Source organism: Megalops cyprinoides, chromosome 3 (assembly GCF_013368585.1).
Source record: "Megalops cyprinoides isolate fMegCyp1 chromosome 3, fMegCyp1.pri, whole genome shotgun sequence".
Taxonomy (NCBI): domain Eukaryota; kingdom Metazoa; phylum Chordata; class Actinopteri; order Elopiformes; family Megalopidae; genus Megalops; species Megalops cyprinoides.
Genome location: NC_050585.1, coordinates 26,667,665 through 26,694,290, shown reverse-complemented (window position 1 = coordinate 26,694,290; position 26,626 = coordinate 26,667,665). Strand labels below are relative to the sequence as shown.

Genomic DNA, 26,626 nt, shown 5'->3' with positions numbered 1-26,626 from the left:
GGTCACTATTACCTGCCAGCTAGATGGAACAAAATAGCATAAAAAGCATGTCAGCATAAACAGATATACAGAATACCATGATCATAAGGTCTTTCCATCAACATTTCTTTGCTGAAATGTTCAATTAAAATTGCTGAGTTTGTATTGTTACTGTCGTGTGCTAGATAAGACTCACTCGCCAACAATAAACTGACAGAAATACAGAATGCTGCATAAAATGTATGAATGCAAACAAAATGCACAGACCTGAGAGCAGAATGCCTTCCGATACAATATGTCTAGTGCATGTCTCAGCTTGTTGGGCTGACTGGCATATAGAGCGAGAGCAAATGGATAAGTTAATGCCCTCTGCAGACCATGGCTCCTTAAAGTCGCACTTCGGTAACACCCCATTATATGACAGAATACATTTCTTGCGACACGCCACCTCAGTCTTGGACAGCCACGCTCCGCCCCTTGCTTTTAGACTCTCGACAACTTAAGATAGAATCTTCATCTATTTAGGTCAGTTTAACTTGGTTTCAAGCCTACGGTGACCTGACTGGTGCATGTGGCACTAGGTTAGACACATGAGACTTTCCACCCTTCCTCCTCGGTCAGCCTCAGGTCAAGCCAAGCAAGCACCGCGGGGAGCCAGAATGCTCACTCCAGACTTCTGGTTGCAATCAAATGAAATGATCAAATAAGGGCTCGGAGCATTTCTGTTCCGTACTGGAATTCTGTGACACGGTTCCCAAGTCATTAGTGGAAAAAAAACACAAATGCCTCCATATTCTACCACTAAAGGAGACAGGGATTCTTGAGCTGGAAACATTTTGTAGAATGCATTAAGTATCGGAGATGGAATTGTGATGGTCAGGTAGCTATTTTCCATGAGTTACATTTTCAAGAATTATGTCTGAGTGCCCCATTTCCACTGGGCTGCAACCACCGCGCTTTATTACATATGTTGTCGGGTGAAATATACAGTAGCAACCAGAGACTGGGGGAGTGCAGAGATTATGTTTCACATATTTCTCTTTGTTTTAATGAAATACATGTGTTGGCAAAGGGGAAAATGGAAAGGCAGGATAATAACAGTTCCTCTATTGTGACTACAGGGATTCCACATTGCATGGTGACAGAGATGAAACACAGACATTTCACATGGAAGAAAAGATTGAGCTGCACTCTATAATAAACTGCCCACCAGATTTGAGACCCAGATTTACAAGTTTTGCTGTGAACAGCGTGAACATATTAAACTCCATGGGTTGAAGAGGAATTTTGAATATGGTCTTTGTGAACGTGTGATGCAGTGGCTACATAAACAGAGGGATCTCCTTACAGTTGTATCAACCACATCTCCTTACTTCACTTCTGGAATGGTTTCCTCTGTACTCTTGCAAACAAGTGACTCTACTGCATACTCCACCTTAACACATTTTTCCATCTGAATTCAAAATGGTCACTATGATTATTTCCACTCAGATAAAATGCATTTCAAGAGAAGCATAGTACGACGCTATACCTAGAACTTCTAATTTACGTGCAGTTGTATAAGTTACAAAATGAAAAGTAGAGGGGATATTGTTTTTATATGTATGAAGATGATTACAACAAGATATTGAGCAATGACTAGACAAATGCATGCACAGTACAGACTACAAAACTAAGTGTGATTGAAACTACGCCTTTGAGTTCTTACATGTCTTAGCGGTAGAGTAGATCTTACTAAGGATGATAATGAGGGTTTGAGCATAGCGTCTATGTCTAGTAGCCCATCCATCTCATATTATGAGAAAAGACAACTAGGGATTTTTGGGTCTGGCCAGTTTAGAAATTTTTGTCATTATTGTGATTGAATTTCCCCTTTAAAACTGCCTTCTGGTGAATGTCAACCATAAAAAACACACGCTAAACGTGATTTCAATGCTACCACTGTGTGTAGCACTTGTAACACTATAGTCATAATGACTATGTTCATGATTTTCCTAGAGGAAACCAAATTTCTAATGGAGCCCCAAACTTACATTTAGGATGTTGCAAACAGTGGGTGCGTAACAACTTTCATTCTAACTTCAACTTGGCTAAATATTAATATTGTGGGAAATACTTTCATGACCAGTCTTTTCAATAGGAGGTGGTCAAAATGTCCCAATCAATTTTTCTGTGAAAACATCTTTATTTCAATGCATAAGTATAATGTTCACTTCATGCATCCAAGAAGGAACTCATCCAACTATTGTTGCTCCTTTTTGGTTACACTTGATAGTGAATCAAGTAGATTATTAACATTTACATGTAAATTTATAGTTTTTCAACCAAACAGATTGGAACTTTATAACCATCCCGCAATGCTAAGGTCTTGGTTTCAAGTGCACCCTCCACTGGTCATTTTCTGTTAAATTAGATATAATGCCAGTTTTACGTTATATATATTTATGTTACCATAAATAACTCAAGTGCATGTAAAATTCCCCCCAAGCCTAAAAGGCCACTAATGCCGTGGGTCAGACAAACAGCTTTATTAAAACTGCTAGATTGCGTCTGCATCATATGTCATTCAAAACTAACCAAGTAAAAGGAAGAAAGGGTAGCAACAAAAAAGGCCTTGGTGGAAGATATATCAGCTAATTTGTCAACTTTCAAGGGACTCTGAGAAGGTCATGCCAAAGTCAAGCTGACTTCTAACTAAGAAGTTGCATCGTGGCGTAAAATCACTATCCAGGACTTTCTCCGGCGTTGTCCCCTGATGGTGGAATGAATTTCCACACTTCATCCATTCTGCTGAGTCCCTCTCTGTCTTCAAGAAACAGCTGAAGACACAGCTCTTCCGCTCTCACCTGAGCACCTGAAACATGTCCCCCCAAAGCAACTTCTCATGACTAAATCTATGTCCTACTAATCTATAACATAATTTTTTTTTAAAAATCCAATGGTTTAATGCACTCATTAGCTTTTCCTGCTAGTTTGTACCTTACTTCATCATGCAGTGGTTCTAATATTTTAACCCTTTAAGCACCTAAAATTTGCTGAGATAACCAGAGGGACCTCTGTTTCAAATTACTTTTTACATTTTATTGCTGATGGGCTTTATGGCTTTTTTACTTGTCTTATAATTTCCATGCTCTAGAGTACTTTATATAAATTGAGTTATGACTAATGTGCGAGTTTAAAAAGTTACACAGATCAATTAACAGTCATACCATCAAGAAGATCACATGGAGCACCTCTAATCATGCAAAAGCACACTGTACACATAAGTTAAATTTCAAAGCCACAAAAGGGAAAGGATTTTTATGTGGGTTAGAGCTGATCTTTATATTATTATTACATATAATTCACTCTAGGACAACACCTGTGCTTTGTATAAAGGCAAATGCATATAAATAATAGCAGTCTCAGCCTCTGTTGTATTGAGCAGAGGACAACCAATCTGAGACATGCTACAGTTGCTACATGCAAAGGGAAACCAATGCAAAACACAGAATATTACAATACTGTTAGAATGTCAATCTGTGCCATTCTTAGAAGATAAAAAATTAAACAACAAAAAATGCAAAACAAAATACTAAATTTTTCTACTCACATGAGATATGAATACTTGTAATAACATGTTTGTCAATTATCAACCAAATCAAACCAAAATACACATATCTGTTTTAGCAATGACCCCAAATGAAGAATGACTACATATGGTTGCTATTTATCTATCTCTGTAAAGAATTTTAAAAAATAAAAAAATAAGACCATGAACTGGGATTAAACCAAAAGTCTACAGCCAGCTGAAATCAGTCAATGTGTTTGTGTTGAAGAAACTTGGTTTTTCTGCAATGGTAAATTGTTACCAGCATTTGGCTTTTTGGTCATATTAGTAGGCTCACAAATGCTGGTTTCAATTCCTGTCCATAATTCACAACTGTTTAACACACAAAACCGGCATGGTAGCAATGAATCTTGTATTAGTCAGGAAGCAGGCTGCTTGATGTCAAACTAAGAGCGTCAGTAAATCTAACTACAATGGTGCTTTGTCCCTACTTTAGAGTAATAGGTTTTAGTGTTTTTAATACTTGTATTCAATCAGCACATATGTGCATGATATTTTAAAATCTAAATTAAAGATAAAGTGTCATAGCGGTTATATTGAATACTCTACCCCCAAGTTACAGTGACTAATGCTTTGAAAACTTGCATGAATGCAACCACATTTAAGAGAAATTGCACCGGTGTGGGGTAACACTGGGTCCAACAGGACACCAGAGACCCTTTGTGAAATCCTGCCAATATAATCTGCAGAAAATGAGGCAGATGTAACAACTAATTCCACAGTGTCACCTCAGCAGGGAGCACACAATGTGATATGCACTGTCACCTCACATCACCACACTCACTTTCATAACTCTCAGATCTTATTTGAGGCTTCTAGTGACTATAAATAATTAAAATTAAATCAATGCGCTATGCAAAATCAGGTGAATACTAGTAAGACAGTGGATTTCAGGTCTGGAATCATACACGGATGAATTACTGCATTATCTACAGAAATTGCCAAAGGCCATGATTCCCCAGATTCTTGGAGGCAGTAATGTGGCGTGAGGCTCATTACTCAGTCGGGGTACAGGGTCGCAAGGCTAATGCATTTGCAAGTGAGAAACTTCAGCCCCGTTGCAGAACAGGAAAACCCAGTTGTTTAAACTCAGAGCTTGGCAGTTATATCACATCCAAATGTTAACTAGATGTATAAATAGGACACACAAGAGATGGTACCATTTATGTATAAATGAAGGATTAGCAGATCATGACAAAGGTGGTAGACAGAAATTTACAAACCTATACATGGGGTGACCCATTAATAGGAATGCCAACAACATCCCTGCTTCATCACACAGGAAAGCAAAACTACACAGAACCATGACAACCTGGAGAATATACTGCACAACCTCCATATCAGTTCACATCCACATCCACTAGCTGCACCAATGGATTTTCCCCTCCATATAACAATACTTTCATGACATAATGCATTGTTACTTGGGGGTATATAAACTATACATTGACTCATCTATAGTGCTCATTCAGGAATCTACTACGAATATCCAAGATCTTGTGATTTTCTTTTTCCCCTCCTTTAAAAAAAAATCCAAACAAGTGTTTGATGTCTTACACACTGCACAAATTGAGATGCAACAGCCTTCTAAAATGATCAATTAATTAACCATTTTTATAATGAAATCGTTGATTTAATTTCAACCAGACATTCAATTTTACAACATGGCAAGCAGTGAAACTGGTCCAGCTGGGCTGGTGGGATCTGTCGCTGTCTGTTCTGGTGAAGATGAGTGCCACGACTTTGTTTTGGAACTCTGTTTATGCATCAGTGCCGAAGCTCTGGGACTGACTGTTCTCCAGCCAAGGCTACGGGGAATCTCTGCCAGAGCTGGGGATGGCAGGATATGCCAAATGCCGAATTTACACCAGTACAGTCACCTCAAGTCCACAACTGCACTGCACTCCTCACTCTAAATCTATACTGTCTCACAACTTAATTGGAGAAATGGCCTACAGTGTACATGAGACAAGCTTGATGCTGGTCTAACAATCCACAGCACAAACAAGTGCCATGCAAATTAAATGTTGTGACAAGTCAGCACCACAGTGTCTTGGAAAGCCAAGGGCCCTATAACAGTGAACTCCTACTTTTTTTTGGGACAAATAATAATACCAGATGTGTGCTTACACACAGAAATGAAATATATTTTAATATACTGAAAAATATGTTGTTCAGCTGAAGAATAAAATAGAAATAGAATTAAAATATAAAATAATAAGCTAAAAATATATATTCTCTAAGATCTATTCTCAATATCTATTTTTTTTGTATGGGTATACTTTAACCAATACCAGGTTAAGACACGCCACATCTAGCTGACCCCACATTGACTTCATACTTAGTAAACTCACTCCCTCAGGACAACAGGGCACAATAATGCCATGCAATTCCAGTAAACACCATTTATTTTAATATAATAGTTGATCTGGAGTAAATTGCCAGGATCTGATTTTCTTACATGTGATAGCACCTGTCACATGCCACAATTTTGCATTTTGTAGTCAGATTAATGTATTTTCACTTTACTCTGAGGTTTTATTTAAGTTCATTTTGTGCAAGTGTGGTGACATTTGATGCTTTCTCCAATTTATCTAAACAATTTGGTTTTGTGTGCCGAGTTAAAAAATGAAACTCCCTCATTTGAAATTTCCACTTCAAGTTGTGACTGGTCAAAGATCAAGACATGTTTTCAAGGAAAGAATGGTGAGTCAAACAAGGTGCAATATATGATGATAGGTTTTAAAATGAGTCCAGGATCATTTCCAAGTGATGGTGAGTTTTTTATTTCTAGTTGACTTATCAGTCAGAGAAACTTAAAAAATGACCACAAATAGGGTACATTTTTGTGTTCGAGACCCTAGTAAACCTGCAAAAAATATTTCAGTATCAAACTCTGGCCCGCTTGGCATTAAACGATTTGCTCAGTATTTGACTTTATTTGAAATTCTAACAGATGTCAGATGCAGATTGCATGCAGAGCACTGACTAGGAATGTCTTTACACCTCATTTAAACAACATTCCATAAGAAAGTTTCTTTATGACACAACAGAGTGGAATTATTAAAAAATGGCATTCTCCAATCACCATTTCTAAACTAAATAGAGGAGCTATAATGGGTTTGACTGAATAATGATCACTTAAAGCCAACATAACATCAGATTTTTTTGTAAAGACTCAGTGGAATGTTGACGACTTCAGAAGGATTACTTAATGGCTGACTCAGTCTACCACAAAGCCTTTAGCCACCAAGGTAAGAATCTCATGGAAAAAACACAAAAGTTCTGTGGGTGTGAAGTACAGCTGCCTTAAATTCAAACTAATATTTTATCCAAAAATTACTAATTATGATTTCATTGTGTAAAACCCATTCATGTAAACTAGCATAGTAAGCCAGGGTCAAATTTACTGTATTTATGAATATAATTTTATTTTATGATGTTGATTGTAACAACTGGTACTCAGGATGCAGATAAACAAAACACTTTTCTTATTTTATTTTTGTGAGTAAAAACAATATGGTCCAATGAAAAAACTTGAAACTTCAAAAACTAAGGCTATTATCGCAATTAGGGCTGGCAGCAAAACCTACTTTGACAGTTCAAGAAGAAACATTAAAATATGTTTAATCTGGACTCAAGTAAGTAATTTCAACAGGTTACACTCTTTATATCGTGTCAAGGAGAACAGAACAATAGCTTCTTCATTCAATCAACCTGCATTTAAAAATGAGCCGAAGAGGTGAGGTTATACAATCCCTGCTTAGGTTTCAATGAAATGCGATAGATTTTTAACAAACGTTTAACAAAACGGTTCAACAGGGCTGCACGGTGGCTCAGTGGTTAGCACTGTTGCCTCACAGCAAGAAGGCCGTGGGTTTTAATCCCGGCCGTCCCAGGTCCTTTCTGTGTGGAGTTTGCATGTTCTCCCCGTGTTTGCATGGGTTTCTACCAGGCGCTCTGGTTTCCTCCCACCATCAAAGACATGTATGTTAGGGTTAATACTCCTGTCAGTGCCCTTGACCAAGGCACTGGCAAAAGAACTGGAGTTGGTTCCCAGGTGCTGCGGCCTAGCTCTTAGTGTGTGTGTGTGCGCTCACTGCTCCTAGTGTGTGTGGGCTCACTGTTCACTATGTATAGGATGGGTTAAATGCAGAGGACGAAATTCCCTACGGGGATCTATAAAGTATCTGACGATGATTATTAAAAGGAAAACTGCTCAGAAAGATTTACAGGTCAAACCAGCCATTAAGACCCATGTTATGCGAACAGTTTACATGCACTAAAAGTTGCATACATACATAGCGTTCAATATAATCCCATGCAATTTTACTGTTTCACAAAATGAGTATTGGCAATTCAAATGTAATTTAAATTACAAAAATTAAGTATGGATTAGCCTATCCAGGCCTTTGTTTTGACAGTAATGGATGTCTAAATGTTAATGCTTAGTAACTGAACTAATATTTTTAAAGAAAGAAAAAAAAAGCTTATGTTTTCCACTCCAGTTTATAGAGGTTAAAACTGGAATCAGAAAACTTCATTAGGCGTCAGTGATCTGTAGCATTACCTAATTGTAGCACCTAAGTCTTATTGTTTTATTATTCTTGCACTAATTTATACATTCCCACTAATTGTTGTTAAAAGTCTGTATTATTTTCACATTTGGTCGCTATTTTCAGTGAGGCACAAACTATTTTCACTGTGGCACTATGTTACGTGCTGACACTAACTGAGATGTGGCCTGACGTTTTCTGCATGTATTGTTGTTCATGTGGCTTTATTATATGAACTGATGATCCTTTACTGTGTAACTTTCTCTAGATATCAGTGTCTGGTTAAATTAATGCAAAGCACAGGTAATATAACTATAAATTCCTTTTAGACATTAAACTCACAGGACAAGGAGAGACAGAATAGTGTTTCAAATACTACTCTCAACTTGCTCACACCCACAGAAAAAACATTGCTAATAGCTAGCATGTAGCACCCTAATTCAGATATATGTGCATCAGTTTTTGGGGTCATTGACCTAAAACTGCTGGTCTGCCCCTCCTTCCCTTGAGATGCAGTGTTTAAATAATTTGCAACAAATTACCTTTTCTTATCTGAACTGTCCAACTGGCCATGCCTGGCTATTTGAAGGAATCACTTTAGGAAGGCAGGGGCAGTGTTACTTGTATGGGGATCATATGAGTGAGTGGGAAAACCAAGAGCCAGTGAGTGAGAAAAACAAGCCCTACTCTTTAAGCTATTTTAGTAAAGACCTGTGGCCTGAACTACAGTGAGGTGGATCTTAGACTGTCAAGCAAGGTAAATTAAAATTCTTCACGGAGATAAAACACTTTTGTACGTCACTTTGGATAAAAGTGTCTGCTAAATGAATAAATGTAAATGTAAGATAAAGGCAGTTATTGTTTGTTCCCTTATTCCATTCTTTCGGTGAGTCTGCAACATATAGCTAGCACTTGGATGCTTGTAAGGATCTCGCTGTTGTAGAACAGATACCCTTAAATGTAAGGCATTTAAGGGTTTGTATCTGAGCCATTAGTGTGAACAAATATAAATTCAGGTTTTGAGCTTCAATACTTGAGCTTTAGTAATTTCAAAATGTTACTAGCAGAGCAAATCAAATTTGGAGGTTGGAGTAACCCAGTACGGAAATTATATATATATATATACACAACATTATTTCAGGAATTATTCTACCAAAAGGCAGAATTATAGCCCAGTCCCACCAACTCAGATTTAACATCTAACAACATAAGCGCTAATGAAACTGACCATAACCATTGAGAAATAAAACAGGAGAAAATAAACTGCTGTATCACTGCCTAAGTGAATTCTTCTCAGGTGCCTTTATTCATTTGTAGCCAGAAGATCAAGATGGGAGAAAGACACCGCATACAGTGCATTTATCAAGTACATCTATCGATCACAGGAGCCAGCTTTATAACCATAAGAGTGCTTCACCATAAAGGAAACCTGTGTGTTTCTGTAACGCTCCCCTTTCCTGGTCAACACACTGCAATACGCTGCCTACACAACGGATTAGGTTTCTAGGTGCTCATTTGTAATTGACATATACTACATATTCTATTAGACTCTAAAAAGCATGATCAGTAGAAAAAACTCAAACAAATAAACTAGATGCCTTTTCAGAACAGCAGAAATTACAGCAAGGCAGTACTTGATGTCTAATTCTCTCTCTGACCACCAATTACTGAATCAACTGAGTTACTTGTTGCACAACAAAAGCCTAGTTTAGTGTTTTCTTAAAATAACTCTTGGCTATCACTAGTGAGTTTAACAACCCCTTCTGTTGAAGCCCAAAATCCCCCAGATAAAGTGACTGCATGATGCTTATCATTTTACTTACACTGCATTTACACAGGAAAAAAAATTAAATATATCTATAATATTTTTTCTTTTATATTGAACTTAATATAATTTCGCAACCACAATGTCCATTCTTAAGATTTGTCTGCAGTTCCTCATGTAGGCCTACATTAAATATCACGAAGACGTTAAGCCAAATGAAATTCAATGTAAAGGTGCTAAACTACCTCACGATGTGTCCTAAACGAAGCACCCTAGTAAATGCAAAAACAATTTACAATAATAAAACATACTGTCGTATGGTGTGGCAGGGAGGTAGATTTGAAAATGAAACTGAAATGAACCTTGGACTTCAGTGGAACAGACAACATTTCTCCCCTATGTTACAAAACAAAGAAAGGCCTACACAATAAAAAAGGGTTAGTAGAGTGCTTTCAGACAACACCCCACCACAAAAGTGTCCATTTAAGAATGTTATACTTACTATAATTTTGCCATGTTAACTGAAATGGAGTAAAACATGTACAGTCAACAAGCTGCTGAAGTGATGCTTGTGTTCTGCGAACATTCTACCCAAGCAACGGAGAAAACTTGCACCAGCTTCATTAAACTACCTTTACAATGCTACAGTATACCTGATTTTCTTTTCTAGAAATCTGAGTATATGTGCCAATTGATTTAGTGGTGCAGTTGAACTGACAGAGCTGGGCAAATAAAGCATTACTGTTCATTAGTATCCATGCTTAAAATATAAATCAATCAGCATAAGCTAAATCTTAGTGGGTAATACTGTTTCTGCCTTTAGACCCATGGGGAGGCTGACTGAATACTTCTACATCTAGCTTCTGGCAACTAGCTTCCTCCACTAATAACCAGAAATACAGACGTGGGCGAAACTGGTTTGAAACAGTAGATAAGCACTAAAGAATAGCTTTACTCTGTCATACTGATGACAAAGAATTTATGTCCTTGCCCACACAGAAACAAGCAAATACCAATGTAACCAAGTTCAGCTCAAGCTCATCAGAAAGGTCCCTTAAATAAAATGACAACAGGTCACTGGAATGAACCTGACAGCAACAACAACAAAAACATTTATGGGTTCGGCACATCGATTAGAAATGTCAACAGTATTTTAAAGGTATGTCTTAGAAGTAACCACGGGACAAGATTCTGGGATTAAGGAGTATTTACCCGGGCGAAAGCCCTCAAACTAGAAGAAATGCACCTGGTGCCTGTCCTGCCAGCCTGTAACCCAGGACTGATAACTGCACGCGTTCTACACAAGAAACTCGAAGTGGCCCACGTTTAACAAGAAATGTCACAGAACTCATATAGTTCAAACCATAATATAACTCACGTTTGAAGGCTACTTCATCGTTTCTTTTTCAAAGAACTCAAATAAAGACAGCGCAGCAATCCCAGAGAAGTTATGTTTGGTAAACCTTATCGTTTGACTCGTAACTCGTAACAAATGTAACTGTGAAAATGTACCCACAAGAACATAAATTGCATTTGCACCAACCTATTTTGCACAACAAATACAATATTTCCCCCCGTGTGCTCAGGGGCGTATAGCTAGACCAAGATGACAAGAAATACTGTACGGTTTCCATTTTAGACAAAATATCGCGAACACTCTTGTTTTCTCACTCAAAAACATTAACACGCACAATTACATTACCGCATTTATAGTTATCATGTTGTCATTATTAAATGAATGGCACAACACCTCGATCCTTGTTGTAGGATCCAAAGTACGTAAGCACGGCTCCATCTACGGGGAAACAGTTTAGTAAGTCACTACATACAACCAATAAGCGAAACCAAGACCTACCTCAAATTAGGTACTTTTCCTTGGTTTACGATCCATACTTCAGACCAGTATATGTGTTTCTTCCAACGTAAAGTGCAGCTCACATTCAACCAAGAATCCCGATCTCTCACCATATGCAAGACATTCGCAAAAGACCAATAAAATAACCGCAAGCAGGAAAAAGCACGCTCATAATACGGTATATGGTAATTCCTAACGTCTGATACGTATAAGAATGTATCTGATTGCGTGTAAAAGCGTATTTCGATGATATTTCCTCTCTTCTACCGCTCTCCCAGTCCCTACAGTTCAATCATCCACCATTGGCAGCCCTGGGTAAACAGGACTGACTGAGCTGCCGCGAACTGGGGAAAGTAGGTCATTCGGCAGCTCAATACTTAACAACATCATCATTAACAACCGACAGTGTAACTCACTATCAAGAGCCGTTTGTGCACAGGAAGAGAGCGAATACAGACTACTTCAGTGTATCAGCAGATTTTGTATTAAAAGTGGAGCAATATTCGTTGCATTTATATTTTCCCTGATGACGGGTAAATGTTGGTATTTCCCCATCTGAATTGCAAACTCAACACATGACCCATTGTGCATGACAAGAATCCGGGTTTTAGATTATCAGAGATGCAAATATATCTCAGGATTCCATTCATGAATGTCAGTATGGATGGATTCCCTATCTAGATTAGTGCACCAATACAAAAGAAGTAATACATACAGTATGTATAATACAATAATGCTAAAAGTGCAACAGGTCAGCAATTCTGATGCTTTCCAATACGAAGAAAAAAAAACATCAAATAAGTCTCAAACTAATTGAAAATGTACATCTAAAAGGCTTTATATCTACTGCAATAAATTTGGGGTTATTCAGCTGCTACCATCGTTATTTACAGCACTTTGGTTTCTGTGTTGCTTGAAATATTCATGATTGTAATTCAAGCTTCTAAAGTCTCTGCTGTAACAAGTCGATGACGTTAAATAAATGTTTTCAAAGACGTAAGGATAGCGTAGAGATGCACTCACTGAAACATTTTGTCTTTTTTAATGGAAATCCACTTTTTAAAAAAAAAAATATAATCAAATCATGATTTTTTTTTTAAATCATAGAGTTTATAATCAAATAATTCAAAATAGATTTTATTCCATTTTTCTAAAGAAACACAGGGTGCTGGTCAACATTCCTCAAGGGAGTACCAAATCCTGTGAAACAACAGACCAAAGGAAATGGCAAAGTTTACTCAACACACCAACAAGCTTAATCTTTAGTGACCTTATCAGCCCAAAAGCAATGACTCCTGACTTTCACAGTGTGTCCCTTTGATACACGTGCACAGTATAGTACAATGTCTTACCCAAAATGTACATTTAAAGTACAGTTAAATTTCTGCTCTCCTATTTCAAAGTATCCACATAGATATATACTTCCCTGCAAAAAAATTACTTGGTGAATTGCCAGTAACCAGTTAGTTATTTAGTTGTGTAACAGACACAGAATATGAAATTGATTAAAAAATGTATATATTTATCACTTTCATCATTTCAAAAAATTCCAGTGAAAACACCAATAAAAGCAATCAACTTCTCTGTAATAAAATTCTGTGATATCAAAGTCTACCCTGCTAAAAACAAACTGCACGTGATGACACAGGCTCTCTGTCACAACAGAGTTTCCGCACTGAAACAACTTGGCTCTCCAGTGTGTACTTTCATCTCTGCCAGTTACTGAGTGAAAATCAATAACCACAATGCTGTGCATCTGCTCATTGCTTTGGCCTCTCTGGAATTTAGGGAATTTGGTAAAAACCTGACTATTTGATGTATGAACCAGCCTTCATCAGTTAATGTTGTTTTACATGATATGCATATTGTGATCAGATTGACAGTACTTCATAATGATAAAAACCAGAAGAAGACAAAATAATGGAAACACCAAAAGGATTTGTATTTTGAAGTAACCAAATTGCAATTGAGAAGGAGTCTACACAAGTGTTTCATATTGATGTCAATACTAATTACCAATATATTTCAACACAAATACACAGCAGCAATGAGAGAGCTAACAGATCTTGAAAGTGGTCAAGCAGTGCCGAAATTACAGGTGTGTCATTCACAAAAAAGGCAATTATTATTTAATGTGTCGAGGAGAACAGTGTTAAATATTATGATGTCCAAAGCCAAACTTGGATAGACATTTAACAGGATAGTTTTTAAAACCACAAAACAATGGGCTAAAAAATGACCACAGAACTGAATCTACAACATGGTGGTCCAGTACCAACTGTTAGTCATGAGCTTCACAAAGCTGATATTTGATAGGGCTGCCATTTGTTGGAAACTGTTTATTACCAAAGCCAATGCACAAAAATGCATAAACTGGTGTAATTAGCATGAAACCTGGACTTCTGAGCAGTTGGAATAAAGTAATATGGCCCCCTTTTTCCTACATCTGGATGGGTCTTTGTTTGAAGAAAGCCAAATGAAGCCTTCAACCCACTGTGTCTGTTACCAACTGTTAAACATGGTGGTGGATCTGTTATGGTATGGGTACAAGAGGAGTTTCATGAACACCAGGATGAACACATTTAAACATCATTCAACCCTTACGGGAAGTTCTTCATCTCTCAAAGAACTGAATGCTTTCCCTCTTGAAGAACAGTCCCATATCCCACTAGGAACAGTTCAAAAACTGTATAATAGCATTCCAAGCAGGAATGTTCTAAAAGCAAAGGGCAGCCCAACTCCTTATTAGTATTCTGTTTAAAATACTTTTTTCTACTCCTTGTACATTTTGATGAAATGATTATATTGTTACAGTCATAATATTGTACCAAATTTGCTGTAAAAGTAGAAAATTGGGGCATTATCCTAAACTTTTTTGTGAGTCAGTTTTTTATATGTCAGTTGAATATGGCAAAGCAATTGCATGTCCAAGCATTACAAAAGATTTGCTAGTTTGAATGACACTGTAAAACTAAATACACTAAATAAAGAGATTGTTATTACATAAAAACCCACAAACAATCATTCTAATCCTATTGCCTGTTCATTAACAGACCCTGAAATATGTTTCCTTTTCATTGGGTATTCATTACCTCTGCGGATATATTGTTTTGGTGATGATAACAAAGGATCCAAACTACAATATAATGTTCACTACAGAGTATAATCCCAGTGTAGTTCAAAATAAAATCCTGACTGCCAATTGTGTCCCAAAAAGTTTGTGCAAGTTTAGAGGAGCAAAAAAATACATGAATGGTTTAATTATGCTCAGCAATCCAGGATGTGAAATTATTTCCTCTTTTAGTGTAGTTGCTTTAATTCACCACACATCTAAGAGGATATGTAAAAGTAATCATATTTTATGAGCATGTCATGTGCAAAGGCAATAAAATCTGTTGCAAAGATAACAAACAATATATTCTCAATATTGCCATATATAAACAGAGCTCACTCTGTACTATTTCACACTATTCTCCTCTTTACATTCTTGAAAAACCTGTCTTTGTATCAGAGAGTTGAGCTGGAAATTACTACCAGCCATCTGCACACTGAAAACAATAGCTGTCCAAACCAAGGGAAATTGAGTTATGCTGTAAATGCAATCTGACACCAGTCATATGGCTGATTCAGAGTTATATTTCATATGTTCCTAAATTTCTCACATTATGCAAAACAAAATATTCAAGAGTTAATGAAGCAATCAATGTTACATTTAAGGACAAGGCTTGATGATGCCCCTACTATGCAGAAAACAGTATCTGCGGTTCAGATGTCATGCCATCAATGGCGAAGGCTCCACTGTCAGTAATCGACATGCAGATGATGTCAGCTAATTGCAACCCGACGCCCTCCATTCTGGTTGCCTTGGATATGTAACCAGAGCTTATTTTAACCATTACCGCCACTGGAGTCAACACCTTTCAGCCATTCATATCCAGTGTCCAAGAAGTGAGACACATTCAGCCATTTTACTAAGAGGCTGCTAATGGGCTGTTGGGGCAGTCTTATAAATGCAGTAGATGGGTCAGGAAGACAACAAAGCCATTCAGTTGCTGTTGTTCCCATTAATTATAATGCAAGCAAAAAAAAGTAGTCATAGTGATCAGTTTACTCTGAATGTCAACACTATGGAGAACTAACCATGTCTTGTTGGGTGATTCAGGGCTGTCTGTCAATATTGCTGTTGCTCCTGTCAAGTTAAATAATGGATGAACAGAGAGGGGAATTTCACAGCTTTTTTCCAGCAAATCACAGGGATTTAAACAAAGTAATGAATCATTCACCCACCCAATGCCATGACACAGATAGCACATTTTATTACTCCTCTTTTGTAAGAAATAAATAAAAAAATGATGTATGATTTTTAGAGTCTCTCATTCAAAATCTGCCTTGGATCCATATATAATCTTATTCATTAATGTCATGGTGCAGTTTACTGAAAAAAAAGTTAAATACAAATTGTGATCAATTAAATAATTAAAAATTTTGTTACAAACATAACATATAATACTGTTTTTAAAAGTCCCTGGAAATATGAAAAAGCAATATTTCCTTTGAAAAAAGAAAGTAGGATAATGCCTCTATATGTAATGTGGAAGGGTTGAAAGTAATGCTACTGCAATTTAAGTTGTAAAACCAGAACATCAAACGTTAATGATAAAAACAACATTGTAAAATGTGCACCAAACAGATTTGCTGTTGCCAAGACTAAGGTCATATCTCTGTCCTTCATACAAATGTTTCTCTTCCTGTTTGAACATGAATCCCACCCTTCCCTTTCCCTCCTCCACACCTTTATAGCTTCTGACATTGGAGCTCTGGTTAACAGCAATGATATTAAGATCACTTTCAAAATGAAGAACTTTGTTAGATGCAATCACGAATGTAATACATTTTGCACTTCACAATATCTTTCATGTAGGATCTCCTACTTTAGGTCTACCGTTTGCAATAAACTCATGTCTTTTTCACGGACGTATGCTGTTCCCAGGAGCACACAACCCTATGAGGTAAACACTTTAGGGTTTGTGTACTGGATCAAAAGTGCATGAGCAAATACATGGTATCGGACACCTATTGATGCTACCAGATAACACTAGTACTCACAACCATACAGTCGGACAGCAAGCTGCCATACTTCACTCTTCAGAATATGTTGCTTGGTTGACATTAGATGCATTTTTAAGTGGTTCATAAACAAAGTCATCAGTCAGCACATTCATTAATTCATTCCCCAGGTTTCAATGCACGTGTGATGCTCTTCTTTCAAATCCTGGTGATGGGTACTAAGACACACAAGCTGAAAGAATAATCTAGAGCATTTGGCAAATACTTTCATAGCAAACAAAAAGCATGCTCCAAAAAGAATTTGTTGCTATGATTATCATTCCCATAAACTATACGCTGTCTTTAATTAAAAACAATATAATGAAATCGTATTTAATCAAACACAATATCACAAGGTCATATTTCAATAAAGTCTCTTTCAAAGCAGGTAATGTGAAGCCGATAGCAATTAGGTCAGTGGAGCTCAAAGCAATGGCTGACCAAGAGTTTCAATGCTGAATTTACTTGTTAGCTAACTTTGACTGACAATGCTAAAAGGCTAGATAACTGCAGCTATTAAATAGCTATATTATTAGCTTACTAACGTTTATCAGTGAATTTGATATTTTTTTGTGTGTGTAGCATTAACTAAGAATACTATATGTTTTGATTGTTACCATATACATTGGATCAGCCAAGGGAGCATTCAACATCATGAGAAGTGACTTGAAATTTCCACTAAATTTAGTTTGCCATAACTTGTATTGCCACAACATTAAGTATATGAAGTAAGGTAAAGTACGTAAATTAGGTGCAAAGCTGTAGGAGGAGACAGAGTTTAACCTTTTGGCAGGAAACCATTAGTAATCCTGACCGATAAAGATAATGGCACATTTGAGTTGCAGACTAATAAGGAAATAAAAACTTCATCCTTTATTATGCAGCATGGTAATAGGTCTTGTGATCAAGTTATATATGTCATGAATATGGGGGAAGAATTAGAATTCATATACATATACATACAGTATACAAAATGTATTGAATACTATATTGTACAGTACATTTTATTACTATATTTTAGCCCACATTGTAATTTTTTTGCGACCTGCACACACTTGCATATATGAATGTAACAGTAATAGTTATATTAGCAATAAATGGCACATATTTTTGACGTGTGTTGAACTGTATGTTTTTAGTTAAAATTTGAAGATTAAGATATTCCTGTTGCAGATTATTAGTATAGTATACTTGAAGAGGGTGATTGTCTTCTCCCTGAATCAACCTAAGTAAGTGGCAAGTCAGTGCAGCTGATCAAACATGCTGAGAGCACATTTTCAAACTATTATGTCGAGAATCCAAAAAGAAAGGATATGGAAATGTCTGATGTTAGACAGAATACACATGTCAACAGTGAACCACAAATATGCCCAGTTGGTGCTTGCTCTCATTAGAGAGCACCATGCTGGCGTTCCAGAGAAAAGAACCATACTGAAATAGCACAAAACCAAAGTCATAAATTAAAAGCGTATATTGCGCTGCTCACTTGTCGTCAGGAAGCGGAACCCATTCCTGCGTGCCTTCACTTTCCCCCCCATGAACAGTTCAAAAAGTCAAGCAGGTATCATGACGCCAAACTACTTACTGTTTTTCAGGTGATGCTTGCTGAATCCAGATGACAAGATGACAGCTAGCCCAAGACACCCAGAATCACAACCAGGGCTAGTAGTTACTTCCTTAGGCGAAAAGAATCATTGAAATGGACGGGTGTGGATAGCCACCAGCGTTCGACCTAGCCTACTTTACTGACTGCAATAAAGGCTTATTGCTTTGTTTACCAGAGAACACTGAACTTCAAAAGATGACACATTTCTGAACAATTTTCAACTTGGCAGTTAATTCATAACTAATTACAGCTCTCTTCTTCCTGCCGCACAGTGCATAAAACACAGTACATATCCTCAGAATTCCTGTCAAGGCTTACAACTTATAAAGCTCGTGCATGGAAACAATTTCATCCCTCAAATAACACACAGGCGTTGACTGCAGAAAAATGGACAAGGGGAAAAAAATTGGATTCCATTCGTACACTGTCTACATACAGCATCCACTAGAAGGCTTTTTCATTTGAAAGCCTTTAAAAATCCTGCCAATGGAAGCACTACAAGGATCTGCAAGTTGGAAAATGCAGGCTCTGTCATCCAAGGCTAATTGCAGGGCCTGTGCTTGGTAAGGTCTCTTACTTTACTTTCCAAGCAGTGTGACAATGGATAAGAATAGGGCCAAGGAAAGGCTCTTGTGTATTCTCACAATGAAGGGAGGAAATAAAAAACATGCTCCAGAATCTTTAAAAGTGTCTCCAGTCAGTCTAATGCCAACGCACACTGTCCTTATCTTTGAATAAAAAATGTATGCAAACGTAGCTTACTTACACAGTGTTATAAGTTTAGTGATAGATTATTTTAAGGATAAAAGATGACGTGGAAGGATTGAAATACATAACAACAGCTGCCAATATGTGCTACTCAAAGTTAAGAAAAAACAAACAGTGCCTTGGCTGAATGGAAGCCATAGTCTAAATGTTAGGTTGAGAGTTTTCAGAGTGGGTGCTGAAACAATACTTGATACTTTTTACAACACTGGATTCTCTGACAGTATTCTTTAAACCCAATCCATATCAAAATGCTAAATGGATTCCAGCCATGCACTGGTGACATAAATTGAAACATGTCCACTTTTATCATGTCTGCTTCAAGTCTCATGACAAATTTTGCATGAAGCTAATCTACAGCACCATGCAGGAATGTTAAAAATGTGACATTTGTGTCTTCGTATTTTTACTACACCCTATTGTCTTGCAAGTGGATCACAAGATGCCCCACGTAATGCTCTCATATGACTGATATGAATCATGACTGTCTGACACAAAGGTGCTGCGTACCCTCCCTTCTTCCTTCATTTTTTAGACGTGTGAAGGACTGCGGTTTGTGCACAGATGGCTTCGAATTTCCTTCGATCTACTTAGCTGACGGGGTGGAGCAACATTCCTTTCATCACTCTATGAAGTCTTACATCTCTTGATAAAATATGTATTCAGCAAGGTGTCCCCTAAAGCTTAGACCCCTTGTTCATATGTCAGAGTGTTCCATGATGCTGTATCAGGTACAGAGGATGGAGAGGTCACAGATGCTACAAACTGACCCTGGAGGACTTAAATAGATCCCATTAAAACTAGCTAAAACTGGAAACGTAGATTTGTGTTTGTGCGTATTAGAGAGAGAGAGAGAGAGAGAGAGAGAGAGAGAGAGAGAGAGAGATCATCTAATAGTGTATGCCAACAGGGAGAAATGCAGCATTCTCACATTCATTAGCGTACTGGACATCTGCCAGTGTTGGTGACTCATTAGAGGGGAGAGGTTTGGGCTATTCCACAGAGGGCTATCCAAAGAGGTATCCTTTTTTACAGCTGTTTGTTTGAGGGCAGGTTCATTCAACTCATAAAACTGCCATCCCTGAAGGCTTACCACCCGCACCCCCCAAATACAAAAGTTCTGCGTGTCAAACAATATTAGAAGGAAGATGGCCAGAGGGATCTTGATGACCAGTGATTGGGGATTACACTTATCATACTCTGTTGCTAAGGACACTAAAGTGCTGAATGCATCACAGAAGGGTGTAATCTTTGTCAAAAATTCTCATTTATCTTTACAATGTATCTTTACAACTGCACAAATTGTTTTTTTTTTTTTTTGCACTTCACTGCCCATTATTCGCTTTATTGGGCTTTAAGCACAAACAGTTATACAGTTCTAAATGATAATGTAAAAAATAATGCTTGACCTAGGGGTAAACAAATATGAGATATTAATTAATAGCATAGATAGATATAATTATTTTACATATATTTTGCTTTTTAGCTGCTATATCTTTGTAGACGTACCACACCAAAGTTAATATTTCAAGTCATGTTCTGGATAACAGCCCAAAACAAGTCTGTGATTCAGTAACATGTTGTGGAACTTATCCCTAAATAATTAAACATCTATTAACTATAAGGCAGTGGATGCCTTTGATTTACACAGTAGATTAGCTGGTGGACCGGTCCCCCCAATCACAAAGCTAAATTATTCACAAGCTTACTGTGTTATTGATGGTTTCTCTAAATTGCCGAGGGTGTTCTATAATAAGCACCCTTGACATAAACTCAGAATTCAAAATCTAACTGATCAGTTAAAAAACACTTGGTGAGATTGCATCTTGTTACTATGGCAACAGGTTCAACAAACAAAGCATTGCTGTTGGAGTGTGTGTGTGTATGTGTGTGTGTCCTCTCCTACTCATCTTTGGTAGAGATCCAGCCTTTTTTTACAAGATGTAGGAATACAACACTCTGTCGCCTAAAGCAAACATAACAATCACAAACCCACAAGCCGCTGCAAGGGCAGATTGGTTTTACAGTCTGAAAATACTTTCAAGAAAACACTCCCCATTTTGTCAGTCAGCCTTGGTGCAGTAACTTCATTATCATAAATGCTTGATTACACTGTGTGGAAGTAATTCAAGAGCTATATTTCATGTATCTAGCATCAATAGTGAAGTTTCAAATAAACCAAGGGGGTGGGGATTTAAAATATTTGCTCTACAGCCTATAAAGAAGAACCTGAATATAGGATACATAGGCAGCCTTATCACAGTGGTTCTTTACTGGGATTCACCAATGGCAACACCTCAGGGGTGAGGCCGGCAGGGGTGTAAAAGGAAACTTGTGAGCAGAAGTTTAGGCAAACCAATCACCACTTTTCTCAATTCCTGTCATGTTCGGCTGTTACAGCTGGTACTCTTTATCACTATGCAGGGATAGAGTGAACCTCTTGTGCAACTGGTGTTCGGTTATTTGTTAGACCACATGTGTGAATTTTACCAGCTGTCCTGAAGATGGATGAATAGGACTAAAAATAGGTCGCTTTCTCACATAAGAGGGTTTTCTGTCAAATTTACTTAATTTAAGACCGTATCATAACCAGATGGAGGGAAAGGCAACAGTTCATTTCCTTCCCACGAAACATTAAATTCAGAGCCATCGCTGTTAACATTTAGACTGTGATGGTGAAACAGCACTCAGATGATCCACCGTGATCCCTTTTCCTTAAGTTCACGGGGGAAATTTAATCAATTCGCACACATCATCACAAGCTTGCCAGTCAATGAAATTAACTGAAGAAATTGTGTAGGCCATAACTTAGTTTTTAAAGTGCCATAGTGGTTAGTTTAAATGGCTGCTATCCAACTTGGAACCACTAGAAGGGTCTATTACATTCGAGTGTGTCAAGGGATATTGTCTAATAAGCTTCTGACACTGTTTTTGAGAGGAAATAAATTAGTGAACCTCCTCTGCATGATGTCAGTGTGGGTGCTGAGGGAGCATCTTTCTTTGATAATAATTTCTCCATAATAATAAAAAAGTATAAAAATAAAAAATAATATAAAAAATACTGACTACATTATTTTTGTTACAGGTACTAGCAGCGCTCATTTTGATGCTCAGCATCATGTTGTATTTTATTATTTTAATATATTTGATAATATTTACCTGTTTTAAATATAACACAAAGAAAGATTCTCAGAATATGTATGAAATGCAGACAATACAGTAATGCCCCGTGTATTACTAGTAAAGGTTGTGCAAATCATGCATCTTGAAACTCGAAAGCATTTTCCCTCTCTCATGCATTTTAGGAGTCAATGTTTTCTATGGGGATCTTCAGCTAAATTGAGCAGGAAGATTAAGAATTATTATATTACAGTACATAGGTTTGGATCCACACATTTTATCTCAGCTGCTGGAACTTTATTTTTATCTCAGCTGTAGTATGTAAAATCCATTCTTACCCCAACAAAATAACAAAAGCATGGAATTTAGTCTTCACTATTACATACAAAGGGCAAACATTAGCTGGAGTTCTTATAGAACCCTTCCATTGGATTGATTGTGCATTATCAGAGGGACCAAAAGCACAAACTAATTAAAAAATGTGAGAGCCCATAATTAAAATGACCTGTTTTTCAACCAAACACATTTGTATCACACAGAAAATGTCTGCAGATGATAGCTCAATTAAAAGAATCACAGATGCCTGAGAGCAGCAGGAAGTCATAGTTGCAAATTTTTCTCATTTTGACAATAAATATTCAGACAATAAATAAGACTGTACTCCCCCCGCCCCTTGATGAAGAGCAAGGCCACTCATGTGGTTATCACTGATGAGCACCTGGGCTCCCTGTTGTCACCACAGGTCAATGAGAAGATCACATACATTGCACCCTGGGTCATGATTTAGAATAATATCTATATCATCATTAGAATATTGTGGAAGTGATACCTTGCTCACAAATATTTGATTATACTCTAAATGCGCAATGTCAGAACTATCACCATCATAAATCGCAATAGTCTCAAGGTGATCATAATCTCAAGGTGTTTGTCATAATTAGACACATTGCTGACTGAATTAAAATGAAGGGGAGGGAGAATACACTGATACATACAGCCCATACTCACATAATCCCCAACTAAATTTTCCATAAACTATGTTTCAACATGTTTCTGTCTCATTTATGATATGTGCAATGCCAGTGATCTGTATCAACAGAGCTTGGTCTTCCAACCCTCTTTGCGTAAGGTTTGACTAATGACATAAGAAGCTTTAGTGAATCAGGGGGATTGCGCTGTGGAAAACTCTAGGAAGGTGGCATTTAACAAATGGAACTATTCCTGAGCTAGAGGCAGACTAGTCCAAGGCATCTTATACTGTATGATTCATAAAGAGCTAGCTTTTTTTTGCATTATTCAGCATCCACCCACACAGAGATTAGCTCCTGTTGGTTATGTAGGTCAGACAATTGGATGACGGGATGACACTCGTTTTTATACATGGTCTCTCTACTTATTAAAGGGACAGTGCTAGCAGTGGATTCTGCATGCCTAAACCCAACTGCTGGTGTTGGACTGTGCAGAAGGAGAATTTTTTTGAGATCCTGAAAAGTGCATGTGGTGTGATGCTGAGACTGATGTTTCTGTGGTGCAGTGCTGTGCATGAACGCGTTAAAAGAGCGCGTTCATTTAACGTGCTCATTTTTTTCGGGGAACGGTGAACTTGAAACCATCCGTTTGCAAATAAAGAATGTGAACTTGAGCTCGTTCAGGTTTGCGCGAGATTCAGAATCCTTGGGTGTGTTAAAGTTACTGCTTGATGAATAAACATGGACGGCGTTATTCCATACTTGAGACGTTTTTATTAGTACAACTCATCAGATATACAGCTCAACAGCTCGCAATCAACTGCCCATATCCCGCGTAACAATCACTGCGCAATAGTGATGTGTCGGTCGCGAACGAGTCGGGTCTATGAGCTGGCTCCTTTACGTGAACGATGGAAGCCGGCTCCCGTCTGAGAGCCGATTAATTTACATTAATGTTTTATAGCAAATATAATGTAAAATAATGGTATTCTGGAAATGATAAGGTTTAGTATAATTTCATTTAATAATTTAAGTGATATACGTGCACACATACCAATCATAGGTCAAAACATTGCTAAATTTGGCTGAATTATAAAAGCCAGAAGTACTAAATGCAGAGCTGTTATTGCTGAGCTGAGCCAAATGATCTGTCTCACTAAAAAGAGCCGCAATTCCAATCACTACTGCGCATCTATACGTACACATAAAATAGTCCCTGGAACAGCTCATTTAAAAAATGGAAGAAATGAACTGGGACTGTGAACTTGTTCAAAATTCAAAATTGTGAACTGTGAATGTGAACTTGTTCATTTTAATCTGTGTGAACTGAACTTTGAGCTAGCTCTTGCGAGGTGTGAACTTGCGCAACACTGCTGTGGTGTGTGTGTGCGCATGCGGATATAATGTTCTCCCATCCTTCTGTGCTGCTGTTGCCATTCCCGCCTCCCTTCCTTCTCCCTGCTCATCCTGCCTTTCTGACAGGCAGTATGACAAACTGCTCGTCTCCCTGTGTTGTTATGGCAACTCTTTGCCATGGACATAAATGAGCCTCCTGTTCCCAGGCGGGCGGAGGCCGAACAGCACTGCCGGGTTACTACACACGCTTGGCCAGTGACACTGAGTTTGAGCACGCGTTCAAATGGGGTCATATATGGCTGTCAGCATATGCCCAAACATGGTCATATCTGGATGTTAGCAATAAGCAAGTCCTTGCATGCCCTTGACAGTATTTCATCAAAGCTTGATTGTTAACCCTAAGCATCTGTAGAAAAAAGGTGAAAAACTATTTATTCTGGTCACTGGAAACAAACACAAAGGCTTCAATTCAGTGTTAGTTTATCATATTGTCTTTTAACTGAAGGACCAACATTTCAAGTCAGAGCTTTCCTGGCCACAGATTGTGATATTATTTGATTAAACAATAACATGCATTTTTGCTAAGAGGAAGAGATGAAAGAGAGAGTGACTGTAAGAGACCATGTAAAATGTATCTTCATATCCACTTTCAAATGAGACAGCTCTGACATGGCAGGGGGAAGCATGAAGTAATAGCTAAGGTTGGATGGGAGCAGCCTCAAGAAGACAGCATGCCAGCAGAAAAGAGTTCAACAGCATGTTAACCACAACTGACCTGGTGAGCGTCATTGAACTGTTACTGAAACTGCTGAATGGCTGAAGCATTATTTAAATGTTTTCTATTCATATGTCTGCTATTTGAGGCTACTTGTACCCATAGTTAAAAGTATAAATGCGTGCATCAGTTTTAGTTTACCTCAGTAGGGGCCTGTTGCCAGTGCTGCTACAAAATGAACAGAGCAACATGCTAACTTTCAGAGTTTCAGAGCTAACCCTCAGAGACTTTCATCCAGCCATTTGATATGGCATATGTCCAACATCAGAAAATATCTTTAAAACTGGATTTGCACTTCCTCTCCTGCATATGCACTTCCTCTACTGGATATGCACTTCCTCTACTGGATATGCACTTCCTCTACTGCATATGCACTTCCTCTACTGGATATGCACTTCCTCTACTGGATATGCACTTCCTCTACTGGCTTAAATAAATCAAAATCGATTAACGGCATACATAATCAATTAATTATCCAAATTATTTTTTAATGAAATGTCTTCAGAAAGATGCTGAAAAATTAATACAGCCTAATTAATTCCACAGTACTTTGCAAAGTTTTAATTTGCAATGACTGCCTTCTTTTAGTGTCAAAGCTGCCACGAGCATAAATAAAGTAATTTAAAGTAAATAAATTGCTTTCACATTAAAAGAGGCCATGCTATTCATATGTTTATGAATATTATGAGTTCAGAAGTAAGCTGGCATTTAGCAACAAACCCACCTATTTGACTAATTTTTATGTCTAAAACAAAAGAAGAGACCGTATGCTGTAGAGCTACCTTTAAGAAATGGTACATAGATGAGTATGTTCATGACAGCTGCACGTGACCCTGCTCTAGTTTGTATGCATCAAGACAGACCTGAAGCATGTTCCTTTCAGACAAGAGAATTTTTTTTCTAGCTAAATGCTTTCTTGTGTTTGGCTAGCCAGTCTGTGTGCATGATTGCCTTTCAGGCTAAATGCATGTTTAGCTCTCAGTTTTGATAATGATGTGTCCTCGGCTGACATATTGCTATGAGCACTTCCATATCTTTGGCTTCCCAAACTACTGTGCTGGGGGTGGGGTGGGGGGGTGCGGGTGTGCGGGGGTTGTCATGCATTTCATACTTTAATACAGCAGTAGAGAACACCAAAAAACAAAACATACATACAGTCATTATT

The 26,626-nt window shown here is 37.7% G+C and overlaps 1 protein-coding gene across 2 annotated transcripts in view; it reads right to left on the bottom strand.

Moving 5' to 3' along the window:
- npas2 (neuronal PAS domain protein 2) overlaps nt 1-26,626 on the bottom strand; it is a 70,965-nt gene that overhangs the window by 23,069 nt on the left and 21,270 nt on the right. The window contains exon 1 of one of the 2 annotated variants that reach the window (XM_036524388.1): nt 11,766-11,947. The exons of the other annotated variant lie outside the window; for it this stretch is intronic. The gene's annotated coding sequence lies outside the window, so the exon portion shown is untranslated. Of the gene's footprint in view, nt 1-11,765; nt 11,948-26,626 lie in introns of those variants that run through there. 2 annotated transcript variants of the gene reach the window in all.